This window comes from Onychomys torridus, chromosome X (assembly GCF_903995425.1).
Source record: "Onychomys torridus chromosome X, mOncTor1.1, whole genome shotgun sequence".
NCBI lineage: Eukaryota > Metazoa > Chordata > Mammalia > Rodentia > Cricetidae > Onychomys > Onychomys torridus.
In genome coordinates this window covers 106,436,814-106,451,309 of record NC_050466.1, presented here as the reverse complement: position 1 = coordinate 106,451,309, position 14,496 = coordinate 106,436,814, and positions in this window count along the sequence as shown.

The following is a 14,496-nucleotide window of genomic DNA, read 5'->3' as shown; positions in this document are numbered from 1 at the left end:
GGGCCTGCTGGTGACCTTAGCTGCAGCAGCTGATACAAGCTTTTTTTGTAAATTCTGGTTAGCAGATTCCAGAGAGAGAATCTTTTTATGTAAGTCCTGGCCAGCAGATTCCAGAGAAAGAATCTTTTTCTGTAAGCCTTCATTGCTATCTTTTAAAACCTGTAATTCCTGGTTAGCAGATTCCAGAAAGAGAATCTTTTTATGTAAGTCCTGGTCAGCAGATTCCATAGACAGAATCTTTGTCTGTAAGCCTTCATTGCTAACTTTTAAAGCCTGTAAATCCTGGCTAGCAGATTCTAGAAAGAGAATTTTTTTCTGTAAGCCTTCATTGCTATCTTTTAAAACCTGTAATTCCTGGTTAGCAGATTCCAGAAAGAGAATCTTTTTATGTAAGTCCTGGTCAGCAGATTCCATAGACAGAATCTTTGTCTGTAAGCCTTCATTGCTAACTTTTAAAGCCTGTAAATCCTGGTTAGCAGATTCCAGAAAGAGAATTTTTTCTGTAAGCCTTCATTGCTATCTTTTAAAGCCTGTATCAGTCCCAATAATGACTCATCTTTGTTCTTATTATTAAACCAGTTTTTGAACACTGTGTGAATTATTACAATGAATGTCAAAATAGTATAGGCCAGATATGTCTTAGGGAGGTCGTATATTTCCAGGAAAATGTCATTCATCATACAGGCAAAAAGGTTTTTAAATTCTTGTGAGGTAATGTTGTCAGCCATATTACAAGAATTACTCAAAATTTGTTAGTCAATTTCAAGGTGTAAAATTATCAAGTACTTTTACTTGAAATAAGCTTACCTTTCCGTGGTTTTGGGTGGTGCAGTAGCACTTTTTAGCCAGCAGGAGGCGTTGGTATAGCTCCAAAGCAGGGCCTGCTGGTGACCTTAGCTGGCAGCAGCTGAAGGCAGGAGCCAAGATGGCGGGGAGCTGGCTCTCAGGGAGGAGTGGGAATGCCTCACTCACAGCAGTTTTCGCTGGTCTAGGGGCTAAGCTAGGGAACTGAGACCAGACTAGCTGCTCCCTTTTTCGGGAATGCAACTGTGTAGGTGTCCCCTGATTAAATGGAACTTTGCAGGTGGGTTTAGGTGCCTGCCAGCCAGGAGCAGGCTAAGGGAGGGAGCTGCCTGGGCCTTTGGAATTTGCCCCATGTGAGCGCCAGATATTGGTGAAATTATTAAGGCCACTCCACGTAGTTAAAAGGGAGGTTTATTTTGTGGGCTAACTTACAAATGAAGGGGTAGGTTGCAGGCTCTGGCAAAGGTATAGCACAGTCCGGCGGTCTTCTCTGGAGAACTCTGCTTGGTCTACCTCTAGCGTCCAGGGTCCCGGGCACCAAGTGCCAGACATCTACCAGATTCTTGGTCTTTTGCTTCCTCCTCTGCCCTGCCTTGTGGGCGTGACCATTACTGAAGCCTCAATGGGGGTTGGAACTTCCAGGCCAATGCTGGGATGGCTATCCACTACATATTCATTAATAGTAGAAGTTTTAGTATTATATATAACAACCATTTGCTTTTTTTCATCCTGATACGTTTTTATGTACTACTAATTATTCATCTTAGTTTAGAATTTCTTGTTCACAGTATGTAATATTACTCTTCCTACTTTAAAATTTTAGGTATAACTGTGGAATTCAGCCCTTAAATATGAAGTGTCTATGTAGCACATTGATGGTATTTTTGGAATAGAATGTTAGCTTTTATTGAGCATGAATGGTTTTATTCATTATAGCTTCAGATATCATTCTGGTTTTCATCCTGTTTACCTTGATGCTTATAATGTGTTTCACAGAAATTCTAACTTCCTAAATTTTCTATATTTTTCCCTTTCTTAAGATCAGGTAATCTCAACTGAAAAAATTGCTTTCATCAGTGCACTTCTATGGTTTAGTAAATTAATTTGATTATTAAATTTCTTTTTTAAAAATATTTATTTATTTATTATGTATACAGTATTCTGTCTGCATGTATCCCTGCGGACCAGAAGAGGGCACCAGATCTCATTTCAAGTTGTTAACAGCCACCATGTGGTTGCTGGGAATTGAACTCAGGACCTTTGGAAGAGCAGCCAGTACTCTTAACCGCTGAGCCATCTCTCCAGCCCTGATTATTAAATTTCTATTACTGTACTTTTTCATCCCTGAATTTCCATTTCTTTTAGTGTCTCATGATTCCTATTCATAATATTTGCATTGATATTTAACTGATGAAATATCATCATACTCATGACAATATTTTAATTTAATCCTTAAGGTATGATTTCCTTTACTATTTTAATTATATTTTTCAAAACTTATTTTGTCATTCTTTTAATTTGGGGCCGTGGTGGTGCATTATTATTTCTGGGTTTGTTTGTTGGTTTCTTTGAGATAGAGTCTCTGAAGTCCAAACAGGATTAGAGGTTCTGACCTTCCTGTCTTAGGCTCCAAAGTGCTGATATTATAGGTATGTATTGCCATGTCAAGATCGTTTTGATATTGTCTAAGTACAATTTGAGATTTTGAGCATTTGTGAAGAATACTTTCCTTGATTGCTTATCTTCTCTGGGATTGTAATTGATAAATTTTCAATTTTATTGCAATTGAAATTTTAAATTCTTTAGTGATTTTTCTTGGATATATTGCCTATGACTTGTATTCCTTGTGAGTGCCACTGAAGTCTATTCTCAGTCTATCATTGAACTGATCTTGATATAATTTTTCTTAAATATTTTGAAGCAATTAAATATTTTTTCCACTGAGAACCTCTCTCTCTCTCTCTCTCTCTCTCTCTCTCTCTCTCTCTCTCTCTCTCTCTGTGTGTGTTAGTGTATGCGAGTGCATGTGTATATGTGTGTGTGTACATGAATACTGCATTACTTACAGTTCAGCTTACCCTTCATTATTTTCCCAATAGAAACTTCAAGATCATGCAAATGAGAAATGTCAAGGCTGGCTTCTAAATCTTCATGAGGATGCTATTGTGCTAAATATGTGAATACAATGTTACAGACCCCAAAGTATGAAAGAACTTCAAAATCCAGTTGTGTAAGTGATTATTTTCTTTATTTTTATGAAAAGGAATGTGAAAAACTTTTTTCAAAGGGCCAAAATTCTGCTATATTACAGGCAAGTGGTTGTTTAAAACATATATATGCCTTGATTGAAAAGCTTTTCCAGAGTATAAACTTGTAGACCAAATGTCAAAAAATACTCCAATAAATAAATCTCTTCAAAGAAGCAAAAGGCATGCATACATGTGATAATGCACCAAGAAAAGACTTTTTTGTGGAAACACAATCATATCCAGTTTCCATTTATGGGTGCAAGTAGACTGGCTTTGGAAATCGGGCATTAGCTAAATACAGTGCAACAAACACTGCTTAGCTAATCAATATTCTGTAGTTACTCTTGAACTAATTTTTCATCTGTCATTTTCTAGAGTTATTTTTATCTCTATTTTTTATATTTTTATTTAATAATTAACTTATTTTCACATATTAGTCATGGATTCCCCTGTCCTCCCTCCTCCCACCCCAATTCCTCCCCTCATTTTACCCCGACTCCCACCTCCTCCAAGGCAAGGTATCCCCTGGGGAGTCAGTCCAGCCTGGTAGACTCAGTCAAGACAGGTCCACTACCTTCCTCCCTACACCAAGGCTGAGTAAAGTGTCTCAGCATCATCCCCAGCCTCAAAAAGTCAGCCCATGCACCAAGGAAAGGTCCCGGCTCCACTGCCTGGGAGCCTCCAAGCAGTTCAAGCTAATCAACTGTCTCACTTATCCAGAGGGCCTGGTCGAGTTCCATGGGCATCCTTCGCCATTGGCTCACAGTTCATGCACTTCCACTAGTTTGGCTATTTGTCCCTTTGTCTCCTACAACCATGGTCTCAACATCTCTCGCTCATACAATCCCTCCTCGCTCTTGCCAATTGTACTCCCAGAGCTCCACCTGGGGCTCAACCATGGATCTCTATATCTGCTTCTGTCAGACACTATCATGACAGTCAGGGTGATCATCAGAGCAGGTCAGCTCAGGCACTCTGCCGACCATTGCCAGTAGTCTACAGTGAGGGCATCTTTTTTGGATTTCTGGGGACCTCTCTAGCACTCTGCTTCTTCCTATTTTCCTGGGGTCTTCATTCATGATGGTATTTCTCTCTCCATTCTCCCACACTGCTCCTGATGCAGCTGGGACCTCCCTCGTCCCTAAGCTCTCTTTCCCCTGACTCTTGCCCTCCATTATGCCCCTCTACCCCAAGTTTTCTCATGTAGATCTTATCATCTATTTCTCTGTCATTGGGTGATCCCTATATCTTTCTCAGGATTCTCTTTATTGGGTAGCCACCATGGAGGTGAGAGTTGCAGGCTGGTTATCCTTTGCTTTACATCTAGTATTCCCTAAGAGTGAGTACATATCATGTTTGTCTTTCTGAGTCTGGGTTACCTCACTTAGGATGATTATTTTTTTCTATTTCCATCCATTTGCCTGCAAACCTCATAATGCCATTGGTTTTCTCTACTGAGTAGTACTCCATTCTGTATATGTACCACATTTTGTTTATCCATTCTCCAGTTGAAGGGCATCTATGTTGTTTCCAGGTTCTGGCTATTACAAATAATGCTTCTATGAACATAGTTGAGCATGTGCTCTTGTTGTATGATTGAGCATTCCTCAGGTATATGCTCCAGAGTGGAAACCTGGGTCTTGAGGTAGATGGATTCCCAATTTTCTAAGAAAGCGCCATATTGATTTCCAAAGCTTGCATTCCCACCAACAGTGGAGGAGAGTTCCCAGTGCTCCATACTCCACATTCTCTCCAATGTAAGCTGTCTTCAGTTTTTTTGATCTTAGCCATTATGACAGGTGTAAGATGGTATCTCAGAGTCATTTTGATTTGAATTTCCCTGATGATTAAGGATGTTGAGCAATTCCTGTAATATCTTTCAGCCATTTGACATTCTTCTGTTGAGAATTCTCTGTTTAGCCCTATAGCCAATGTTTTAATTGGACTGCTGGGTATTTTGATGACTAATTTCTGGAGTTTTATATATATATATATATATATATATATATATATATATATATATATATATATATTCTGGACATCAGCCCTCTGTCAGATGTGGCGTTGGTGAAGATCTTCTCTCATTCTGTAGGCTGTTGTTTTGTCTTATTGACTGTATCCTTTGCCCTACAAAAGCTTCTTAGTTTCAAGATTCCCCATTTATTAACTGTTTCTCTCAGTGTCTGTGCTACCAGTGTTATATTTACCAAGTGATCTCCAGTGCCAATGCATTCAAGACTACTTCCTACTCTCTCTTCTATCAGGTTCAGAGTAACTGGATTTATATTGAGGTCTTTGATCCACCTGGACTTAAGTTTTGTGCATGGTGACAATTGCATTACATTAAATGATTATTGTTATAAATGATAGCTATCTGCAAACTAGCATGGCAATATAATTTCATATTATAAATAAATGCCAAAATAAACTGGAATGTTCAGAACTTTAATTGATGAACATGCTTTCTAGAATATATTTTTCACAATAATGTACTTAATGGGTACCTCCACCATTATAAAATATTTGTGTTTAAGAAATAAATAAAATTCTTTCATTGTATGAAAATCTTTTTATTTTAATTTTTTGCCTGATACATTTGTGAGTGATTATTTGTCAAATTTCTTTGTAAAATAAATCTGAGAATGACAGTCTACTTAACTAGGTATATTCACTCTCCATGTCAAACAAAGGACTTTTTTCTTGTTGTTTCCATAATGCAAATACACACTGGACAGCTTTCATTTTTCTCATAACCCACAACCCTATGAAGCAAAGCCACCATAGCTTTTTGAAAAATGCCTTAATTTTCTGGTTGAGAAGTTGAATTCTTTACCTTAACATATCTTATCTAGGTTACATGATATTTACTTTAACTAAACTCCAGGATTAATGTTCAAGTTTTTACAATGTAATATTCCTTTTCTAAATGAAAATTAAATTTTACAGAAGGCCATGTTTTAAATGTTACAAATCGAAAATTTTCTATTGAACAATAAAGTGGTATTGACAATTCCACCAATGAATATTTTCCTCAATCATGCTGCTATTTGATATACTTTTGTTCTGTTGAAGTTTGGAAATAAAAGTACAATCATATAACCATAAAATATTGAGATAATATAATTTTTTTTGTTTACTTATATTAACATGTATGAATTACATAAATGTCATAATTATATCTGCCAGACACTTGTACAAGAGAAATGCCCATGATTTTGCTGACTCTTTCCTAAAAGTTACCCAGTATTTTAAGTCTAATTTTTTCATGTTTGTCTATTGAACTAAGCTGTGATAAACTTTGATTCTGACATCAAATAATATAGCTTATAAATGTAATGCTTTAGGAGGAAAATGTAACATTTCCAATATAACAGGATGAAAGTCAATGGATTAATCTTAAGCTTTTAAGTTTTTAAGGTTGCTGATTACTACTTCATTTCTAAGTATTCATTAAAAAATCAGTAGAAATGGCACTGACATTGAGCTCCTCCATCGCTTAAATTAGGAGAAAGCTTGACTAATATTAAAACCATTTATGCTACAACTCAGTGAGTCAAAACAGAAAGTATTAAGAGATAAAAAAATCAATAGTTTAGAAAATATCCTGTTGCCACTCATCACCTAGAAGCATTAATATGACTTGTGAAAGGTTGCAAATCTACCTACTGAGGACTTTGAATTAATTTTAAGCCTTTAAGCTTATAGAACTTTGAAGCTAAGATTTGGAAGAAGCCCACAAACACAACAAAATTAGCAACATGAATTTTCTATTTGCAATCAGAGTTCAAAACTTTTTCTACCTTGATATTTTTACTTACTATTAAACACTTATCAACAAAATTGAGTGCATGAATATCATTTCTCAGTATATCTCTTTCAAACCCGATGGTTATCATCAAAAATTTAATGGTGTTTTTCAAACATCTTGATTTTACCCTATTATAGTTCCTAATGTTTGAGACAAACAATTTTTATAGCAGTTTTTATTTTGACAGGCATTATATGGTTTGACTCAGCACTGTAATGTAATATATATTTTCTAAGCTCCATTTCTTAAGCAAGTTGGACGTAACATAATCTATCAAATTTAGTCTAGATTAATATGAATATCACATTTTCCAATGATTTATTTTTAGAGGTTTTCTTCAGTATGCTTTTTCCATGGATATACATTTTTGTCATCTTGAGATAAGCCAGACACAGAAACATAAACACCACATGATGTCTTTCACATGTGGAATCTAAAACATTTCATCTTATAGAAAAAGAATGTAGAATATTTCTACCAGATGTTAGTAGAGGGTTGGAGAAGGGGGATCAAAAAAGGATGCATAACACATATAGGTAAGAGGAGCTAGTTATGGTTAAGTATGAATATGTATGATTATACAGTATTCTTGTCTTTTTATTTGTTTTATTATTTTATGATTAGGAAATTATTTTGTGACTACAAACTACTACAAAGTATAATTTGCTTTCATCTATAATCATTGTATTTTTTAGACATTATATATATGTTCCCATGGGTTTATAGCTCCATGATTACTTGAAATTTTTCCCCATTATACTTCTTAGTAAATGTTTTAGTTTTTATTCAAGCACATGTTAAGTATAATACAAAGACATTATAGTTTTTGTTTAGGAAAAGAATAAATTATGAAGTATAAAAGAGATTAATTATACATTGTGATAGCAGTGAAGAATACAGAGAAAAAAAGTACAAGTATAATTTTTTCCTCTGATCATCCACTTAGTAAATGTTTTCAGAAAAGTGTGTTTGAATGTGTCACAGCTACTCTACATGAGCATTATAATTGGAAATCAGCCATAAGCAATAGGAAATAAATGAATATTATTACATATCAATAAAACTTTAAACAGGAACATTATCTACGTACTATTGTCTGTCTGGTAAGCTACTATGTTAGAATATGAACTATAGTTACTAAGGTTGTTATCAATGGTTCATTGGCAGTCCCCTTAGGAATTCAAGTACATTCCTTTTACTGAAAAGAGTAAGAGTAAGTGAAATGGTGAGCCCTATTAGTTGTTTTTCTCTCTTGTATTTTCTCCTTGAAATCTCAGCCAGGCCAAAAAAGGTCTCTCTATTACTCTAAAATAAATAATCTTTATGTTGACTGTGTGCAATATATAGAAAATTTACAAAGAAAAATATACCCTAGTGGTAATGAAGATACAGGATAATCTATTTTTGTCACCTTACTAAAATTTATCATCACTAAAAATTTTCCTAATTTTGTACTTTTGTTTCTTTGAGGACACTCAGTTACAGACTTGGTCACTATTCAATTGAAAATAATAGTGACATTATAGCAACAGACATGCTTCAAATATATAATGATTGCTAAATATATTAGAATTAAGACTAGAATGTAGCTCACTTGGTATAATGATTGCCTAGCATACACAGTAGTCTAGAATTGATCAACAGCATGACATAAACCAAGTAGATAGATATGTGCTATTAGAACAGGAATTCAAGATCATCTCAGCCTACACAGCAAATTTGAAGATATCCTGGGCAACATAAAACTCTGTCTCAAGAAACAAATAATGCAAACTAGATGGCTAATTAGGTAAAATTACTTGGTGCCACACTTTATAACCCGAGTTTTATTCCTGGGATTCACAAAGTGGAAGGAGAGAGCCAACTCCTATAAGGTCTTTTACTTGTTGGGTATCATCAATTTAAGCCAACCTAGACATATTTGGAAGGAGGTTACCTTAAATGAGAATATACCTCTGTAAGTTTCATCCATAAGCAAGCCTCTGGGATACATTCTTAATTAGTGATTCATGTGAGAGGATCTAGCCCATTGTAGACATTGTCACCTTTGGAATTGTGGTTTTTGGGTGTAATACAAAGTGGATTGAGGAAACAATGAGGAGTAAGCAAGTAAACAACATTTTTTTAAAAAACTCTGTATCGGTTGCTGCCTCCAGGTTCCTGTCCTGACTTCCCTGAATGGGTAAGATGCAACAGACCCTTTCTTCTACAAGTAGCTTTTGGCCAAGTTGGTTTTCACAGCAATAGAAAACACAAGACAGATGTCTACTGAGCTCTGCATTCATGAGGTACTTACACACCCTCCCCACATACACAATCATAGCACTGTTACAAAAACTTAAAAACAAATATTGTAATCATTTGTTTTATAATTTATTGATAATAGCCAATTTGTGATTACAATTTTAAACTAATTAACTAATAATGACTAATTTTACAATATAATCTAATTCATTTTCTTAGCATTTTAAATACCTTGTCAACACTATAACCAGTTTAGTGTAATAAAATAAAGAATGGGCCAAATTTATATACATAAATTTCAGAAACTGATTTTCTTAGACTTTAGGTCATTTATTTTCAGTACAATATATTTTTTCACATTTTGTACAGTAAAAATTGATATAAAATATATAATTTAACAATAGAAAGATGTCTTCATTTATTGTGAATATTAAAAGATAGAAACCACGCAAATAAAAGTCATGAGAAACAATGTGTTAGTCATGTCAAATTTATGTGAAGGAAGATTGTGTTTGAAAATGTATACTGAAAAAATTATGGAAATGTAAATATTAGGAACAAATGAAAAAATAACTAACACAAAGTTTCTATGTACTACATGTTAAATACCTGCTTCAAATGACAAATAGAGAAGAATAAGCACAAGAGTTCCAAAGAGCATGTGCAGATATCAGCCCTTTCTTGAGAGTGTGTCCAGATATAGTTATTTACTGACAAAGGCTAGATAATAAAATTTAAGAACATTGTAAAAGAGATAACCTTGGTGAAAGCATACTGAACTAGCAACCAGGAATATCATCAGCATAGTAAATCATGTGTGATTATTGCTGTGATGTAATAAGAATGATAACCAGTCTCTGTTGCTTTTCTCCAAAGGAAAACTGAGGGCCTTTGTGTAATCCTTAGCAAAACATCAGAACACAAAAGAAAACTTACCAAAGATGTCACAAGTAATCTTTAACATTTTCACTATTGTAAAAAATAAAGAAAAGTTGATAAAGATTCATAAACTGGAGGACATTAAGAGGACACTGACAAATCTACATGTTTTTCCTGAAGCTGTTCTGGAAAGTTAAAGATTTCATTTGTGGAGATACTTAAGATGATGTTGAAGGTGATTTGAGCATTGGAGGCCTAGCTCAAGAAGGTCATGTGATATATTGTCAAGAGATGGTGGCTGCTTTATGTCCTTTCCAAAAATTTTCCTGAGGTTAAATTGAAGAGTTATAGATTACTAGCTTTGGCAGAGGACATTTTCAAGCAGCTGATCATTTGTTCTGTCATATGGCTATTTGTGGTCAGTTGTATACAGATCTATAATGAAATGGAACAAGCTGAGAAAGGAAAACACAAAATTCACAGTTTGAGGAGAAAAGGAGCAACAGGAAGTTTAATGGAGCTAAATTCTGAGTTTAAGAAGATAAAAAAGATGAAAGAAAAGCCTGATGCTAGATATTATGAAAGATTTAGTGACCTCAGGGCAAGATCTCACCAAGCTATGCTTCCAATTTGTGAAAAGGAATGAAAGAAAAACTTAAGGCAGGACATAGTGGCATACAACTTTAATCCCAGCACTGGGGAGGTAGAGACAGGCAGATTTCAGAGCTTAAGGCCAGCCTGGTATACAAAGCAAGTTCCAGAACAGCTATGATTAGGCAGTGCAGAGAAGCATAGAAAACAAAACAAAACAAAAAATGGTGAATACAATTTGAATAAGGGAAATATGTTCCAGACTCAGCAGGTGGTATAACGTGCCAGTTTCAACCACAAGGTTCTGATTGTATAGTCAGTTATACAAGAAAAGTGTTACAGAATCTCCTGTGACTAATGAAAGATTCTGAGGCTAGGCATTTGTTAATGGAATCCCTGCATAGAAGCCTAGAGTAGTCATTGCTTAAAGAAAGAAGATGATGCGTGGATTGCCTTGCAGATCCTAAGATGATGGAGATGCCAGAGTCATGGCTTACTTATCAAAGAAAATTGCTGACAGAGAGTAGAACCAGCCCAAGACAAAGAAATATATTGCATTACAAAAAGCTGAAAGGATCTGAAGAGGATTTTCATGTCAGACATAGAGATGCACAGGTTGGAGTTTGCCCAGCTGGATTTTGGTCTTGCTTTGGTCCAGTATTTTGTCACTATACTCCCTTTCTACCCTTCTGTAATAGTAATATATGTGCTGTGTTATTATATGCTGAAAGTATGTGATCTACTTTTTTAATTTTGATTTTACAGTTAAGAGATGGTATGAGTCTAGGAAGAGACTGTGACATTTAGGTTTTTAAACAGTGTTGACACTGTAATAAATTTTGGGGACTTTTGAAGATAGACTAAATGCATTTTGCATTATGATATGGCTGCAAGTCTATAGGAGCCAGGGAGTGGAATGTGGTGGTTTATATGAAAATGACCCCATAGGCATATAGTGAATGACATCATCACTAAGTGTGGCACTGTTGGAATAGGTGTGGCTTTGTCAGATGAAATTTGTCACTGAAGGTGTGCTTTGAACTATCATATGCTCAAGAAAGGCCCAGTGTATGGTGATACAATATACAAAAATCCAATTCAATGTAAAATATTTAAAACAAGTAGTTCCTTTTTGAAAGTAGATTCAATGATCTATCTTTTTATCTTATCATATCCATATTCTCTCTTTTTTCTTTTCTGAGTAGATTCAAAAATCTACCTTTTATCTTATCATTTCTATGCCAGTATGTCACTCTGTTCATGCTGCCTGGTGATACAGCTGTAAAATTCTTGGCTACCTCTCTACAACCCCATCTGCCTGTGTGCCTCCATGCTTCCCACAATAACAAAAATGGACAAATATTCAGAACTGTAAGTCAGCACCAATTACTGATTTCTTTTATGAGTGTTTCTGTGTTCATGCTGTTTCTTCATAGCAATAAAAATCCTACCTAAAACAATGGATATGTGAGATACTAAGTTAGAAAACAATTATTTGAAAGTATTAATACCTTCATAATTTATCTATAAATGTAAAACCATTTCAAATAAAATATATGCAAGTAAGGGCAACTACATGATTTTTTTTCATTTGGCAGTAACAAAAAGTAAGTCATTAAATTATTTCAAAGAACATTTTTATTTAAATATTTTCTCAGAATTCTTCATACAAGTACTATATCTTTATAATTTCTACCCATCTCTCCCCCATCGAATCCCCAAGTGTTCCACCACACTCATTATCAAATACTGACCTTATCTTTTTAATCATATACTGAGAACATTAATGATGCCCATATATATATATACTTATGATTAGATAGCCTGTCCCAGAGCTTGTACCTGAAGAAATGTGATTCCTCTGTTGCCAATTGTCTTTGATTCTTTTATTGCTGGTGGTTGTTTCTTTAGTTGTGGTACATTGGAAAACTTGACATTTCTCCTTCCACATTGATATCTCACCTGATGTTGTCATGATGGAGGACTTATTTAGGCAACTATACTGGTGAGATTTCAAGGGTACAGCTACCCCATCTTGGATAGAAACTACTATCCTATAGCAGATATTTGGGTCCTCTGGAATTTACATTCTTTGTGCCCAATGTTCTATGATTTTCCCTGAGATTTAAGTGTACTCTTGGCATTATAGATGTACCAAATATGGCAGGGTGCCACAATGCCATTTGTTCTCTGCATTTTGTCTATTTGTAGATGACTGTTATAAACTTAATCTGTTGCATAAAGTAACTTCTTTTATAAGCAATGTAAGTTAAACATATTGGTGAGTATCAAGATGAATAGAATCCAGTTAAAAATGTATTTGTTTGCAAAATAACAGTAGCAAGTTCTTCTTTAGTATCTATGAATTCCCAAGCCAAGAGTAGTTGACTAGGCTTATAGTACTAGGCATAGATTCCCTCCTAGTAAAAGGGTCTTAGGTCCAACTAAAGAGCTATGGATGACCTCCAATATAAATGTCATTATTTCACCATTAGATACTATGCTGGAAGGTGCTGGGCATGTGACAGACATTGAGAAAGAAACAAGAAGATGAGCGATCATTATTCATCCAAAAACATGGAGTAAAAAACAAAACAAAACAAAACAAAAAAATTAGATGTGGTACAAGGGTATGAATTCTCAAAATCTACCTCCAGTGACATGTTTTTTTTCTACAATAAGTCTAACTCTCTTAAAGTTTCTCCTAACAGAGCCACTAACAGGGGACAAAATTTTCAAAAAATCTTGATCCATGGGGCGCATATTTGATCTGAACTACCCGTGGAAATGCAACTAAAAATAAATTCTATATTCCATAAGTTGCTTTGGGGGTATAGTATTTTATCACAAAGATGGAAAAGTAACTAATATAGATGTTCATGTCAGAGAGTGGGCTGTCTCTTTAAAGAGTCTAGCCATGTTGATTTTTGGAGGAAAGTGGTAGGTAGACTTTGGAATTTTTGACTAGAAAAGGAGTTAAATGCTATAAGCAGAGCTCAAGGTTCATTTTATCAGAAACCTAGAAGATAGAAGTTCTTAGACAAATAAAGACTTTGGAGATCTAGGTCAAGAGTATTCAAAGGTTATCAAAATTATAAATGGTTAGAAATCATCCCTGTGATATTTTAGCAAAGAATTTGTCTTCTGCCCATGTACTAAGATGTTACCTGAGGATAAATTGAAAAGTAATGACATATTTCACTTGCATAGGAAATTTAATGAGTGTATGATATTGAATCAGAGGTATAGTTATTATTAATGATGCTTATGTGGATTTATAATAAAAAGAGGGAGCAGGGCAGAAAGAAATATAAATCATACATTGTGAAAAGAAGGAAAACTAGAAAGGTTATATCCAAGGTGTGTGCTAGAAGAAAGGCTGAAATTAAAGAAATGAGAACCATTGAAAAAGGTATGCCAGAAGCTGGAACAAAAAGAAGGGTGATCCACCTAGATAAGCTTCCAAATTGTGAAACACAGCCTAAGGATTCTGCGCTTATTTTTAACTCCTAGAAAACAACTGAGCAAATCTACTGCTGAAATGTAAATAAAGAGTACAAGGGTCCAGTACAAGCTTACAGGCAAACTTTGGTAGTGCTATCAAAGTTTTGGTGACAGTAGACGACTTAAGAAAACAAAACAGAAAGGGCTATGAGTTCTTCCTCTGCAGTCTCAGAGAGTTGATGAGCTCAGATATGATGTTTTCAGGGAGATTCTGTGTGAAGGCTTTGAGAGGATAGGAGGCCTGGGAGGCCATTTGTGAAGCTGTGAAGGTAAAGCCTGGAATGTTGTGGTAACTAAAGGATGTTGGAGATGGCAAAGTTGGAGAAAACAAAGATGTTTCCTGCCAAGAAAAGTTGTTCACAGGGAGTCAAAGGAGCCTCAGGGAGAGAAGGATGCTGTATTCAGCAAAAGTGGAGG